Source organism: Peromyscus eremicus, chromosome 2, assembly GCF_949786415.1.
Source record: "Peromyscus eremicus chromosome 2, PerEre_H2_v1, whole genome shotgun sequence".
NCBI classification, from domain to species: Eukaryota; Metazoa; Chordata; class Mammalia; order Rodentia; family Cricetidae; genus Peromyscus; species Peromyscus eremicus.
In genome coordinates, this window is record NC_081417.1 from 130051642 (window position 1) to 130065982 (window position 14341).

Sequence of the window (14341 nt, forward strand, 5' to 3'; positions counted from 1 at the left end):
AAACACGGCAGTCTGGGCTAACAAGGCCTGTGTGGCTTCTTGCTTCCTCCAGTCCCCAGCTGCTTGGTTCCCCTATCCCTTTCTATTCCAGGCCTCGGCCATGGTCTGCACCAATCCCAGGCTGGCCTGGGTTCTCTGTTCCTCCTTTTGCAGTTGGCCGTGGCTTAGCAAGTTTTGAATGAGGGCGAATAGCCTACCTCCTCTCCTTCTCAAGGCCCAAGGGATAGTTGGCCAAAGTCATGGAGGGGATACTTGTCATTGGCTCCTTTTCCCAAAATTACCCTCTCAGAGGTCACTGGTAACTTTAGGCCTTTCGAATATATGGACCACTTCATGCTTCTTTCCTCACTGGACCCCTGACCACCCAGACATTTTGTGACACTTTATTTATTTATTTTTTATTTTTATTTTTCAAGACAGGATTTCTCTGTGTAGTTTTGGTGCCTGTCCTGGATCTCGCTCTGTAGACCAGGCTGGCCTCGAAATCACAGAGATCCGCTTGGCTCTGCCTCCCGAGTGCTGGGATTAAAGGCGTGCGCCACCACCTACCACCCACACATTTTGAAACTGTTTTTGTTTTTGTTTTTGTTTTTGTTTTTTAGGGAACTGGGAGATATGCTCTCCTGTGACCCTCTTAATACCCTCACTTTATCTTGGCCCAAAGTACAGGGTTCCCTGAGGGCTTTTTTTTTTTTTTTTTTTTTGCATTTGTTAACTTCCCTACACTCACTGAATAAATCCATTCCCTAAGGTTCAACACCTGCTTCTCAGTCACCATGACACACCCAGGGGAATAGTGTGAGAACTTCAGAGAAAGAGGGCAGAGAACTTCCACAGAGGGATGAGGCCAGGTATTCAGTGAGTACCCCTTCCTCTCCATGTCTCCGTTCCCTCACAATCATCACCTTGGGGGAAACAGTACATCTGCTCCTTATGGGCAGTCGTGTTCAATGGGCCAAGAGATACTCGCTCTTCATCTTTCTCCATCTGAGGCACTCAAGTTTCTCTCGAAGTTTCTGTTCAGAGGGGCCGACTCTTTCCTCAATGGGCCCAGCCTCTTCTCTGTTTCTTTATAATGCACACACCCACGCCCACACAGAGAGAGAGGAGCAGGAGATGTGGCTTCTGTCTGTACTGAGTTTCTATACCTTCCTCCCCTGGTTACAGCTCACCTCTGTCTTTGTAGTCTCCTCAGCTTCAGTGTCTGTCTTGCCCACACCTCAGCCCACTTTGGACTCTCACCCCTCTCCTAGCTAGGAAAAGAGGAAACTGGGAAATCTTTCACACAGATGGATTCTGCAACCCCAGCCACACCCAAACACACCAGGCAGCCCTAGGCATCAGGTTGCCGTTCAAATGTGCCGGAGGCAGCTTGGAATCCATTTCTCTCAGGAGGAACCACATCTCGGAAGGCTTAGGTTGGAATGAGCAGGAGGGAAAACGTAATTGGCCACCTACCTTGGGGGTGCCTGGAGCCATGGCATCCTTCAGAAGGGAATTTTTGCTGCCAAGAAAGAAGAGAACAGGGTGACCATTCCACCTGGTGCCCAGGTCACGTGAACAAGGGTAAATTAACAAGATAATCCCAAGAGAAGACATGGTAGGCCTGGCATAGTCCAGACGGCTAAGCCCAGCTCCACCCAGTATACTTCACCCAGTGGCGCAGGACCTAGCTCCGCTTCTGCCCGGTGCCAAGAAGCATGCTGGCCCCTGGGAGGGGACACAGGCACCAGGCAGAGTATGGAAGCCAGGGGCTTTACCTAGAATCAGCCCCGAAGCTTCGGTCTGTCCTGGAGGCACCTTCTCACCACTCCCTATTCTTAGCCTGCTCTGAGTTCCTACGGGATTGGGGTGATGGGGCTGACACGACTCTTGTCAATTCTTCCTCCAACACGCTGCAAACTGTGTTAGGCTAGGAATGATCTCCCCCTGATTCAATTTGTCAGCCCCAGGCCCTCCGGCATCGGGCAGCAGGCAGGAGGGAGCTGGGCCCTGAAATATGGTGGGCAGTTCAGAGCAGGCGGGGAGCTGGGGTGGGAGGTGATGGATGGGTTGTGGGGGAGGCAAGGACTGTGTTTAATAACAAAATTGGTATGCAAGGCCACATCCCACGCTAAGCATGAGTGATCCAGAGCCACAGAGTATTACAAATCCCGCTAAACAGATGCTGACAATGGAACAAGACGTATCAAATCAGATCCACTTCAGAAGCATTAATATCCCTGTTCCTGTCCCCGCCTGCCTGCTGCCCCACTATACCGCTGCATTGTGCTCACACACTGGCGAGCATGCATGCACGGATGCACATGCATACACACAAATACATACATACGGAGGGGTCGTTGATACATACACAGCCCATTTTCATAGGCTCTCCGCACAGACACACACACAAAGCACCCATGTAGAGAGTACATTCTCAGACACAGCCAGAAAGCATGAAAGGACACAAATACATTGAAAGCAAAATACATGGGGCATGTGTGGACTTAGTGAGTGCATACATAAGGAACACCTGCAGATGTATTCGGGTACTCATTAGACTAAACCGAGAAATGCATGATGTGTAAGTAAAAGCATAGGAAGACATGGCTGAGGTAGTGACTATCAGTGGAACGAGGGATGTGTGCCCACCCAGGGGACATTTGCAATGTCTGAATATCCATATACAGACATACAGACACACACATATATGCACCTATTGTATGCTAGGCAAATGCTCCACCAATGAGCTACATTCTAAGCCCCTAGTGATAGTTCCGATTGATTTCTGATTGTTCAAACTTGGGTGTGGAAATGGGGTTGCTACTGGCATCTAGTGGGTAGATGGTGTTTAACAACCTGTACTATCCCAGACAGCCCCCTCACAAAAGAATTATTGGACCCAAAATGTCAATAGTGCTGAGGTTGAGAAGCCCTAGTCTCAAGGCAGATACACAGACTATCATTCTACCAACAGACACATAGATGCAGGCAGTCACACCCGGAGACTCAGACATGCATACAGATGCACAAGGCCACAGGGTCACTCCCAGAGACATGGCCATAAAGACAAATTCACAACAGCCATGCAGCCTGGATGAAGAGCTGCTGCTCATGTACACAAGTCCACATAACACATGCAGAGATGGAAACAGCTATAAAGCACAGAGACACTTAGGCACATGCATACCTACAGATATAGACACCTAGGGGAACACACACACACACACACACACACACACACACACACACACACGTGCACGCGCACAAGCACACAACAGTGCAGAGGCCATCAGTCTCCACAGCAGGAGAAGGCCCATGTCTGAGTATCAGATTAGAGATACCAGTCTGGTCACACAGCAGGAACAACACAGAATAGGAAGGACTGCTAATAAAGGTTCTAGTCAATTACAGGTTGTTCCTTGTTGGTCTGCGCCCACCCAGAATGTAGGCAGTGGGCATGCAGAGGGGAAGCTGAGCTGCCCTTGAGGAGTAACTAGTTCGTTAGTTCACAACTTTTCTCATTTCTTAACTTCTTCATTCACTCAGTGAGCAAATAAGAGCATCACTATTCTGCCTACAAAGAGAGCTACCTGCTATCTACATTGTTGGCATACTTGACCCTAGACTGGGCTACGGCTATTATCTATTATGGCTGTATTAGGTGAGATCAGAAAATGAAGGAATAAAGAGTTACTGTGTATCCACTGTAAATGACAGAGACAGGCCTCGTGTGTGTGTGTGTGTGTGTGTGTGTGTGTGTGTGTGTTTCTACCAAAACTTTACAAAGTTGACTAACAGACTAAGTGACACCTCTGTGGTCATTCAGTCCTTGGAGGGCTTGGAATTTGAGTTTTTAATGCTGCCTCTCTAAAGTTACGTACGACGTAGGTGCCAGTGCAGAACACTGCATTTCTTTTCGTCTCTGCTTGCTGTGCAACTTTGGGCAGGGTCTTGCTGATCCTGTGCACACCCACTTTACTGGTAAGTAGAATGGGGTCAGGATGTCCAGCCTGTGCTCTGGCAACCCCATCTTTCCATTTTTCTTAGCAAAGCTCTTCCCTTTGCTTGCACATGGCCAGTGCGGCCTCACACTCCTTCCCTTGCTCTGAGCAATAGCGCCCACCACCCCCTTCCCTTCTATCAACCCCTTCAACTCTAAGCTTTCTTGGTTTCCCGGAGAGTCTGGTGAGTGGCTTGACTTGGAGAAGAGCGGTCTAAGTCCTGGGCTTGTAGGCAGCCTGGCTCCCGCCCAGCCCAGCAGCTCTGCCTCCCGTCCCTCCCTGTTTCCACAGCCCGCCCCCAACAATTTTCCTCCTTGCTCAGTCACTCGCTGCCTAGTGATCCATGGGTTTTAAATTATAACTGGGACCCAGGAAACGCGTTCCTAAGTACAATATTCATGGGCTGGGCTGACACTTTTAATTAAGGTGATTTACACTGAATTATCCTTGGAAATAAAGAAATGGTGCACTGCCCGGGAATAAACCATCATCACCAGCCGCCTTTGTAAGTTACACTTCGTTTTAATCTATTTGGGGAATTGTTTATCTAGTTCATTACCCAACCAAACACCGAGGCCGGCCTTAAATAAGGCTTAAGTAGGGGTGGGGGCACTGCCATCGCTACATCCCGCCTCTCCTTCAGAGCTACCCAGTCTCCCTTTAGATTTTTTTCCAGCCCTTTAAAGGTGCTTCCCAGAGGAGGCTGTTTCCCAGCCCAGAGGCCAGCTCTTATAGAGATCTCTGAGCTCAGGTCCCACCAGCCAAGCCTCACTTTCTGCTCTGTGAATGCTCCATGCCCACAGCTGTTTCTTCTTAAAGGGTGGCAACTCCAGTCTAGGGGCCACAGAGGGGTCTCAGAGGCAACCTCCTGCAATCTTCAGGCCCATCGATGTCCTTGTCTGTCTCTCTGTATATACATTATCTAGACCCTAGCTCAACAGCATCCCAGCGGCATCTGGGCCTCAGCTTACCCAGAGCCCTACCTGTTGCTTCCTCTCTCTGTGGACATTTCCTCTACCACACTCCCAACCATCCAAATCAGAATGTTTTCTCCTAGTGAGTACCTACCTAAGTCCCTTGGCTCCTCCTTCTTCCGCCCTCTTAATTCCCTCTTCTGCGCCCCCCCCCCCACTTTCCAGCCATTGTCTTAGGGCAGCCTCATCTATTGTCCCTGGACCCTTAATTTGCCTCCCTGTTTCTGCTCCCAGCCCACTCTCCATACCAGCACACGGCGTCCCATTAACACGTGGGGTATCCTTGTGCATGGAAGGCCCTCCTGACTCTGTCCTTGACCCAATATTGCTCTCTTTGTTCTAAGCAGCCAAGTCCCTTGTGTCTAAGGGAGCCCTTGTGAAGGTTCTAGACGGGAAAGACAGGATCGGGTGAGGTGAGGGAGGGGTATGGATGTAACTTGGAAAAGCCTAGTGTCGAGCAGGTGGGAACTTTGACTTGGTGGCTCATGGCACCTGGGGATGTTCTTTCTGGGAAGGCGGTTCTTTCAGGGTGTGTGTGTACACTGAGCTGTGTGGGAATGAGGTGTGTGTGCATGCATACATGTGTGTCAGGCCAGTGTTTGTGAAAACCAGCCTCCTTGGCTTAGGAGCTAGTAGGTCCTTGCTTCTTTTGTGAGCCCCCCGGTGTGTGGAAATAGCATAGGACCTGCTCTGGGTCGTTGGGCAGTCGAAGGCAGAAGAGGTCCATCTGGAAAGTTCCAGAAGTAGGAACCCCCTGGGAGGTTAGCCTGGCAGCAGCACCCACAGGCTCAGGTGGGCTAGGTTGAGGAAGGAACAGAGAGGGCAAAGGAGGCCAAGGCAGGGTGATAGGACGAAAGGGGGGCTGGTTGAGAGAAGAGGGGAGGAGCCAGCTAAGGAAACAAAGGGAGAGGAGCCAAAGGGGACAGGAATAAGGCCAGGAGGAAGCCGGAGAGCTGGGGAGGAAGACTTGGCCACAGGTCGTGAATGGGGGAGGCCTCCTGAGGGACTCAGTTTCCCGGTCCGTCAACCGGTCCATGTGTTTAGGATACTGATGATGGGGAGGAGGAAGGTGGATGGGGTGGATCTCAGGAGCCCGGGTGCTTGTGTCTTTTCCCAACCTCCTTTGCCCCTCCTCGGGCTCGCCCCAGAACCAGCAGGGGGGCGGGGCAAGGGCAGCCAAGCTGAGGACCCTCCGCCTGCGCTGCCCGTCAGCCCTGAGGGAGCTGACACGCTCCTTGGGAATTTATCACGCACCCAATTACAATGTTAATTGGCAAGTTCCTGAAATCAATTAATTCGCAAATTTTTTCCAATTAAAAATCCAGATAAATCACAAGGGCGGCGGCGGGGCTGGTCCAGCCCGCAGTCCGGTGGGCGCAGCGGCCGCGGGGAGGGGGCGCGCGTGGGGAGGGGGCGGCGGGGGCCGCGGGGGCGGCTGCCCTTGAACGCCTTTGCCGGCCGGTCCGACTGTCAGCGCGCCGGGCGCGGCGGGGCCGAGACAGATAAAACCATCGACCCGTCGCCGCCAGCGCTTCGGCTTTATCGATCCGACGGGAATTTCACTTGCTGTGCAGATCCCGCTGTCCGGCTGTCAGACACCCGGTGGGGAGGAGGGCGTGCCAGGGGCGCAGGGCGTGCTCGTGCTGAGGGCGGCGTGGGCATTAGGGGGTGCAGGGATGGGCCCGGACGTGAGCCGACAGCCGCGAGGTGTGGGTGCTCTGAGAAACGTGGATGATGAGGGATTTATGCAGGGTCACGAGCTGGGAGTGGGAGATGCCCTGGGCGGTGCGAGCTTGGGGGACACTCGCTGAGGAGGCAAAAAGAGCTGATTTTTAAGGGGGAGCACACTGACCAAATGGGCTCTGCAGGTTCCTCTCTTTTCTGTTCCTGGTTGAGGACCCCTTTATTGGAAGCGTGTTACCCAGAACTCCTGGGACAGCCTGCAGGATGTTTTACTTTCTGCCCCTAGCAAGTCAATTCCAGGTGTGTGATTGATGGGGGAGGGGAGGCGAAGAGCAGGGCACTGGTGTCAAGACAGCTTGAGAACAAATCTTACCTATACTGCTAAGTGAGAAACCTTCGGGCAGTCATTTAACATGTTTGTGCCTCAGTTTCCTGAACTGTAAAATGGGAGTAATATCTATACAGTCATACACCACAATTAGCAACAGGCTGGCTACACATCTGAAAGTGGTCTCATGAGGTAACATTACCTAGTGACAGTGTCATTTGTATAAGTACACTCTATGATGTTCACATGACAAAAAAATGCCTAAGGATGTATTTCTCAGAACGTATACCCATCATTAAGCAATGCATGACCGTATCACCTACCTCAGAGTGAAGAATAAATAAAGCGCTTGCCAGATAGTGAATGTTCCACGAGGTTCATTGTTATTACTGCAGTATAGCTTCTGTGGGGCTTTTAAAGTGTGCCCACAGATTCTTTTGATACTTTTGTCTTTAAGAATGAGAGCTTTTAGAGCATTCTCCTCCCTTGAGTATGGGGCTGGGTTGGGCTGTTAAAGGCTAGGCTTATGGGCTGGGCTTGGTGATCCACTCCCTTCCTCCTTCCTTCCTTCCTTCCTTCCTTCCTCCCTCCCTCCCTCCCTCCCTCCCTCCCTCCCTCCCTCTCTTTCTTGTTCCTCTCTCCATCCATTCCTTCCTGCTTCTTTCTCTCTGTGCCTTTCTCTCTTCCTTTCTAGAGATACAGCCTCACTATGTAGTTCAGGCTGGCCTCAAATTCCAGGTACTCCCACCTGGGTCCCTGGAATTACAGGTACAAATTGCCACACCCAGCAATGACCTGGGGATAGAAGAGTCTAGGGTGGATGTTCTAGTGTTTAGGTAGACTTCAGGGGAAGGCGTTGTGGCTTCCCGTGGTCTCTTTCTTGGTTTGCATGCTTGTGGGCAGTCAGCTGCCTTATTGGTGGGAAGCTCAGGGCAGCCTTTGGAGAGACGCTGAGGAACTGAGGTTTCTCTGCTGACAGCCCACAGAAGTGAGGCATCTTGGAAACATCCTGCAGTCCTAGTCAGACCTTCAGGTGACTGTAGACTGGAGTGCTTTTCGCTGTATCCTCAGGAGAGAAACAGAGCTAGTGGCCATAGTTCCCATGACCACATAACTATGCTGTTCTGAAGCTGATGACCCACAGAAACTGAGGGCAACTTTGTGGAGTTAGTGTCTCCTTCTACCTTTGCTGGGTACTGGGGAGTGGAACTCTAGTCCTACAGCTTGTGTGGCGAAAGCCTTCACCTGCTGAGCCTTCTCACTGGTCCTAATAAATGTCTTAAACCATTAAGTTTGGGGGTAGTTTGTAACAGCCAGTAGGTGACTAGTACTTCTTCCTTCACAATTCTTCCCTTGGGAAGACTTCTTTGCTCTCCGTTGGGTCTGATGCCCACAGCTCTCTGCTCCTCCCATGTGGCAGCCACTATCCCTCGGGGCTCATGGTTCACACCCTCCCTCAATCCTTTCTCACTCTGAGCTGTCCAGGACAGAGGCCATTTTGGGCCCCCTGCACCTTGCATCGTTCGGGTCTAATGACTTGAAATGAGCAAGGGGCAGGGAGGGATAAAGTAGGCAGTTCACAGCGTGGCACACCTGGTTCCTAAGCCCTAGCCCCACCCCATGTGCTCTTGTATAATCTGATCTGGCCACTCCCCCCATCAGAAGGGGATGCATGTCCTCTCACCTTGCATCTGAGTGAGTTCACAACGCCTTGATCAATAAAGTACTGGAAGTGACATTAAATGACCTCCCAGGCTCAGTTTGAAAAGGTAACTCGGGCTGGGATGTAACTCCGGTAGAGAATGCCTCTGAGTTTGATCTCAAACAGCACTCTCCCACCTCAGTGTTCCGTCTTGTTGGCTAGAACATTTTGTTTTGGAGACCTAAGCTGCCATGTAAGAAGTCTAAGTGCCCCAAGGCTACTGAGTGATGGGGAGGCCCAGGCCACATAGAGAGAGCACGTGCAAGAGTCCATCACCAGACATGTGAGTGAAGAACCTCTAGATGGTCCCAGCTCCCGGCTGAGCATCCAACCTCAGGAGCAGACACAGCTGACCCCTCTGTGCCCTGCCTGAATTCTTGACCCCAGAGATCATTTGAACAAAATGGAACAGGTGCTTCATAGATCTCAGATTAGAGCTCATTAGTTACTTCCTCAGCTGCCCCCCTAGATAATCTGGCTCCTCCCCAGGGACCTTGGGAAGGTTCAGCCCAGTCCTTCAGGCAAGGACAGAGGAGAGCTGGGAGTGAGCCAGGGTGGGAACGCACTTGAGTGCGTTCCCAAGATTGCTACCTCTTGGTCCTTGAGATGTATGGAGAAGGTGCTGCTTTCTCCCCCGAATAACAGGGCCAGGCTGGACTTCTGATGGAGCTGCTAGACCCAGTAGCCACTTTTATCCTGCCCCAAGGCCCCAGACGGTGGTTCTGGGCCTTCCACAGTGGCTGGCTCCCTGTCTAGCTTCCCTTACTCAGAGACTGGAATCTGAGGATTCACTTTCCTCAACACACTGCCCCCCAGTAAAGCAAGAAGAAAAACATCTGCAAACACAGAAGGGTCACAAGGACCTGGCTTCTCCCCCGAGGCTCACACGAGACCTAGCAGCTGGCAGAGTGGAATCCCCCAGCAGGCAGACTCCCTGTAGGTGGCTTACCTGGTAGGCAGTTGGGCCAGCTGCTCCAGTTCCTGCTCCATATGTTCCTGCAACTCGCTGGGCCTCAACAGGACTTGGCAGATGGGGCAGATCGGGGCTTGGCTGTCAAACAATGCTACTGCTTTCTTCTTACCTGGCCAGGGAAGGAGAACAGACACTTAGAGCAGAGGTAGTCTCTAGAAGGAAACCCAGAGTCCCAGGCCTTCAGCCCATGCCTACTGTTGCCTTCTAGAGATTCTGGACCTAGAAGAGGGGTGAGATGTATATTGGGAGCTTCAGAGGCCATGGCCATAGATGATGTCTTCTCAACCGGCTGCCCCTCTTGGGAATCTGATGGGACACAATCCATGCTCTGTGCAAACAAACCTTGATCACTCCATTTCACACATGTTTAATCATACTATCCCCCAGAATGTTGGGTTCTCCTTGTCTCTCCCTTCCTCATTGCTTTCATATTCCCAGGTTTAGGGAAGGAAGAGAAGATAGAGGAGGGTTCATTCCTGTAGTCACTCAGCAAGCATTCCCTCATTTTTTCTTTTTGGTTTTTTGAGACAAGGTTTCTCAGTATGACACTCTTAAGAGCAGACTGGCCTCGAACTCATAGAGATCTGCCTGCCTCTGCCTCCCAAGTGCTGAGGGTAAAGGTGTGTACCACTGTGCCAGGCCCTTCCCTTGTTTTTTCCTGACCCAGGACCGTGCAAGGTAGGAAGTGGGTGGGTCATCCCAGCATGGAGTCCATTTCCCCTCCTCTCTCCACTTTTCCCCAAGATTATGTCTTGAGCTTCTGCTCTCTTCATTCTGTGTGGTGGATGAGCCTGTTGGTCCTCTGGTTATAACTCCCACCTCCTCCTGTTGGCTGTATTCTCTGTACCTCTGCCTGGCATTCCTCGGTGCTGCTTTTATCCAAATGACATCATCAATACCTGAGCGTCTCCTAAGAATTTAAAACTCAACAACTCAAATTTGAGGTATTCTACTACTCCTTACACACAAACCTGCTTCTCCTCCCGCTGTGCCTGTCTCTGGTAGGACACCCAGTACCTAGTCACTCCTTCCAGTAATCTTAGCCTTACAGTGTGTTCCCTTCTTGTCCTTATCCCCCCTCCCACATTCATTTACCTACCAAGTCTTTTTTTTTTGTTTTTTTGTTTTTTTGTTTTTTTGTTTTTCGAGACAGGGTTTCTTTGTGTAGCTTTGTGCCTTTCCTGGATCTCGCTCTGTAGACCAGGCTGGCCTCGAACTCACAAAGATCCACCTGGTTCTGCTTCCCAAGTGCTGGGATCAAAGGCGTGCGCCACCACCGCCCGGCTACCTACCAAGTCTTGTCCATTATCTTATACTTGTTTTTTAAAATACCTGAGCTGGGTGTGGTGACGTACACCTTTGCTCCCAGCTATGAGGCAGAGGCAGGTGGATCTTTGAGTTCAAGGCCAGCCTGGTCTAAAAATCAGTTCTAGGACATGACTACATAAAGAAACTGTCTCAAAATAAAATAGAATAAAATAAGAAGTATTTGTATGAGTGTATTTATGTATGAGTGTGTGAGTGTGTGCATGTGCGTACCAGAGGGCACATGTGGAAGTTGGAGACAACTTTAGGAATTCCACTTTTTGAGGCAGGGTCTTTCTTCTTCTTTAAAAATTTCACCTTTTTTGTTTTACTTTGTTCAAGATTATTAGATGTTCAGTGCTTTCACATGTATGTATGTGCACCACAGGAGTGTCTAGTGCCCACCAAGGTCAAAGAGTGTTGGATCCCCTGGAACTAGAGTTAGAGATGACTTGTAAGTTGCTGTATGGATGCTGGGAATTGAACCTGGGTCCTTTGCAAGATCAAGTGTTCTTAACCTCTGAGCCATCTCTTCAGCCACAAGGGTCTCTCTTGTTTCTACTGTGTTGCATATTCCAGGCTATCTGGCTCCCAAGACTCCAGGTAATTCTCTCGTTTTTCCCTCCCATCTTGCTGAAGGAATGCTGAGATTACAGAGGAGAGCCACTACATTTTTACGTGTGTTCCAGGAACTGAACTCAAGTCCTGAGGCTTGTATGGCAAGAACTTTTACCTACTGAGAAGTCTCATTGGCCCTTCTTCTATATCCTTGAAATTCACATTCTCTCTATTGAGGTCTCACCACTTAAAACATTTTTTTGAGATTTTTATTAATTTTTATTTTGTGTGTATCAGTATTGACCTTGATGTGTATCTGCACTATATGTGTAGTTCCCTCAGAGGCCAGAAGAGGGCAACACATATCCTGGGACTGGAATTACAGATGGTTGCAGTACTTGTATGGGGTTTAGCCATCTATCCAGTCCCAGCAGGTCTCATTACTTCTGCTGGATAACCTCACAGGTCTCTTGTCAATCTCACTGACTCTGAGTTTTCTCTTTCTAGAATGCCCTTCAAGTTAGTTGTGATGGCGGAATGCCTGTAATCCCAGCACTGAGAGGTCAAGGCAGAAGGACTGCTGTGAGGTTAAGGCCGACCTGCACTACATAGTGAATTACAGGCTAGCCTGGGCTACAGAGTAAAACTCTGTCTCAAAAAAAAAAAAAAAAAAAAAACCAACCATGCTGGGTGGTAGTGGCACACACCTTTAATCCCAGCACTTTGGGAGGCAGAGGCAGGAGGATCTCTGAGTTCGAGGCCAGCTTGGTTTACAGAACAAGTTCCAGGACAGCCAGGGCTACACAGAGAAACCCTGTCTCAAAAAACCAGAAACAAAACAAACAAACAAAACAACCAACCAACCAACATTTCTCCAATACGTGTGCTCGTGGAGGGCTGGCTGGGAGCTGGAATTCTATTTCCTGTCTGGCACTTATAGTGACCAGAACAAACCATTCTAGGAAGGATCCTCTGGATTGCTTTGTTGATCCTCCTTCTGACTCCCATCCAGTGCTCCCCAGTCTGCTTACAGGCATGGTGTTGAGGAACTCTAGCCATTCAGAAATATTACTAGCTCTGACTGGTAATGGAGGCCATGGCTGTAGGCAAACATTAGTGTATAGTACTAGATAGAGAACTAGGGCTTTGCAGATACAGGCAAGTGCTCTTCCAGTAAACCACATCCCAGCCCCTGCCGCAAAGGCTTCCTTAGCTTGAGTCTATGTACTCTACCTTGCTCTTCCCTCTGCTACCTGGAGGAGGTCACAGTCACTTTCAGACAGATAAAGACCATGTCAGTGATGACTAGGGTACAGAGGTGAATAGGGTTGCCAGATTAAATAAGGAAGGCCCAGTGAAATTTTATTTTAGATACACAATGAGTTCTTGAAAAAAGTATAATTATGTCCCAAATACTGCAAGGAATATATTGATACCAGATATCATTGATTTTTCCAAAATTAAGTTTACCTGGATGTCTTATATTTTTATTTGCTAAATCTAGCAACACTATGCCTGAGGGAATGAACAGGTCAGACTGAGTGTGAGAAGCTACCTCCCTTTGACACAGACTGAGAAGGATTACAGCTCCCTGGATGCCTAGATTGAGTCATCTGCAGACTCTAAGGACAGAGCAATTCAGTGTGTGTGTGTGTGTGTGTGTGTGTGTGTGTGTGTGTGTGTGTGTTCTGGGGAGTGCAAGAAGAGAAGCTTTAACCAAAGCCATACACTTGAAACCCCATAGCCTTCACTGAGCTGGGCTATCAGCTATGAAGGCTTCTGGTGTGCTGTGATTGGGTCAGAGGGGCTCCAGCCTGTGTGGCTAGGTCTTTAAGGAAGGGAAGTAGTTCCACCATTTTCGGTTCCGCTGTGTGCCTTGCTAGGTGACATGATGTGCTAGAAGGCCGTGCTGAGTAGAAAGGAGCAGATACAGCCCTGCCCTGGGAGGGCTCTGCTCTAAGTTTTGCCTCGGGCAACCTCAGAGGTGGGTGAGGCTCTAGGAATTCTCCAGGCTACTATCTTCTACAGGAGGGGAAACTGAGGCTCAGAACTGGATACGGACTTTGAGCTTGGCTTTTGGTCTAAAGGCTTCCTTTATTTATTCAACAAACATTTATAAAATGATTATTCAATTTCAGTACTACTCTAGGGAGAACTGGAACTCAGAAATAAGTAAAATACAGTCTTGATTTCTAAGAGATCACAAGTCAGTGGGTAAAGGCAGTAGAGAAAGCCAGGTAGTGTGGGTGAGAGCTGGCAGGGAAGCAGGAGCTATGAGGGCATTGGAAGAGGGCTGGAGGGTCCACAGGAAGGGGGATAGGTGCCCAACGGGAAGCACAAAGGATGAGTAAGGGAAACAGGCTGTTAAACAGATCACTGACAGGATCTGAAGTGTAAGGGGGAGCAGCAAAGGAGCAGGCTAGAGGGGGGACCCAGGGCTTGTGGTGTAGAAATGCCAGGGGCTCAATCTTTGGGGCTAGGATACCAAGTTCAGTTCTTTGGGTTTTCTGGAGTCCAGATCCTGCTCCGAAACTGTGCTTAGAGGTCAGTGTTCTCATTCTCTTGCTGACATGTGCTTTTCTCAACTTGACATCAGTTTCCTTACTGGGAGCTTTGGACCGTTTTCTTGGCTCCCGGCTTTAGGACGGACCCTGCAGTCGTGAGCTGGGGTCAACCTGCAGCCTGTGCCCTCTATCTCCCCTTCCTTTCTAGGAGTTCAGAGTGGCAGGTGTCAGTGTGGCCGTGCACGGTGCCCCCCTCCCCTCCCCCGCTGTGTTCCCTATAATTTTATATTGAGACCTGTGGTCATGACGTGGATTTTACTGCACTAAC

At 49.9% G+C, this 14341-nt stretch overlaps 1 protein-coding gene across 1 annotated transcript in view; it reads right to left on the reverse strand.

Annotated features, from left to right (window-relative positions):
- The window catches only part of Rnf220 (ring finger protein 220), a 110550-nt gene that overhangs the window by 29815 nt on the left and 66394 nt on the right, over nt 1-14341 (reverse strand). The window contains exons 2-3 of the transcript XR_009377632.1: nt 9623-9755; nt 1459-1504 (exon numbers count right to left, since the gene is read on the reverse strand). The gene's annotated coding sequence lies outside the window, so the exon portion shown is untranslated. The remainder of the gene's footprint in view (nt 1-1458; nt 1505-9622; nt 9756-14341) is intronic.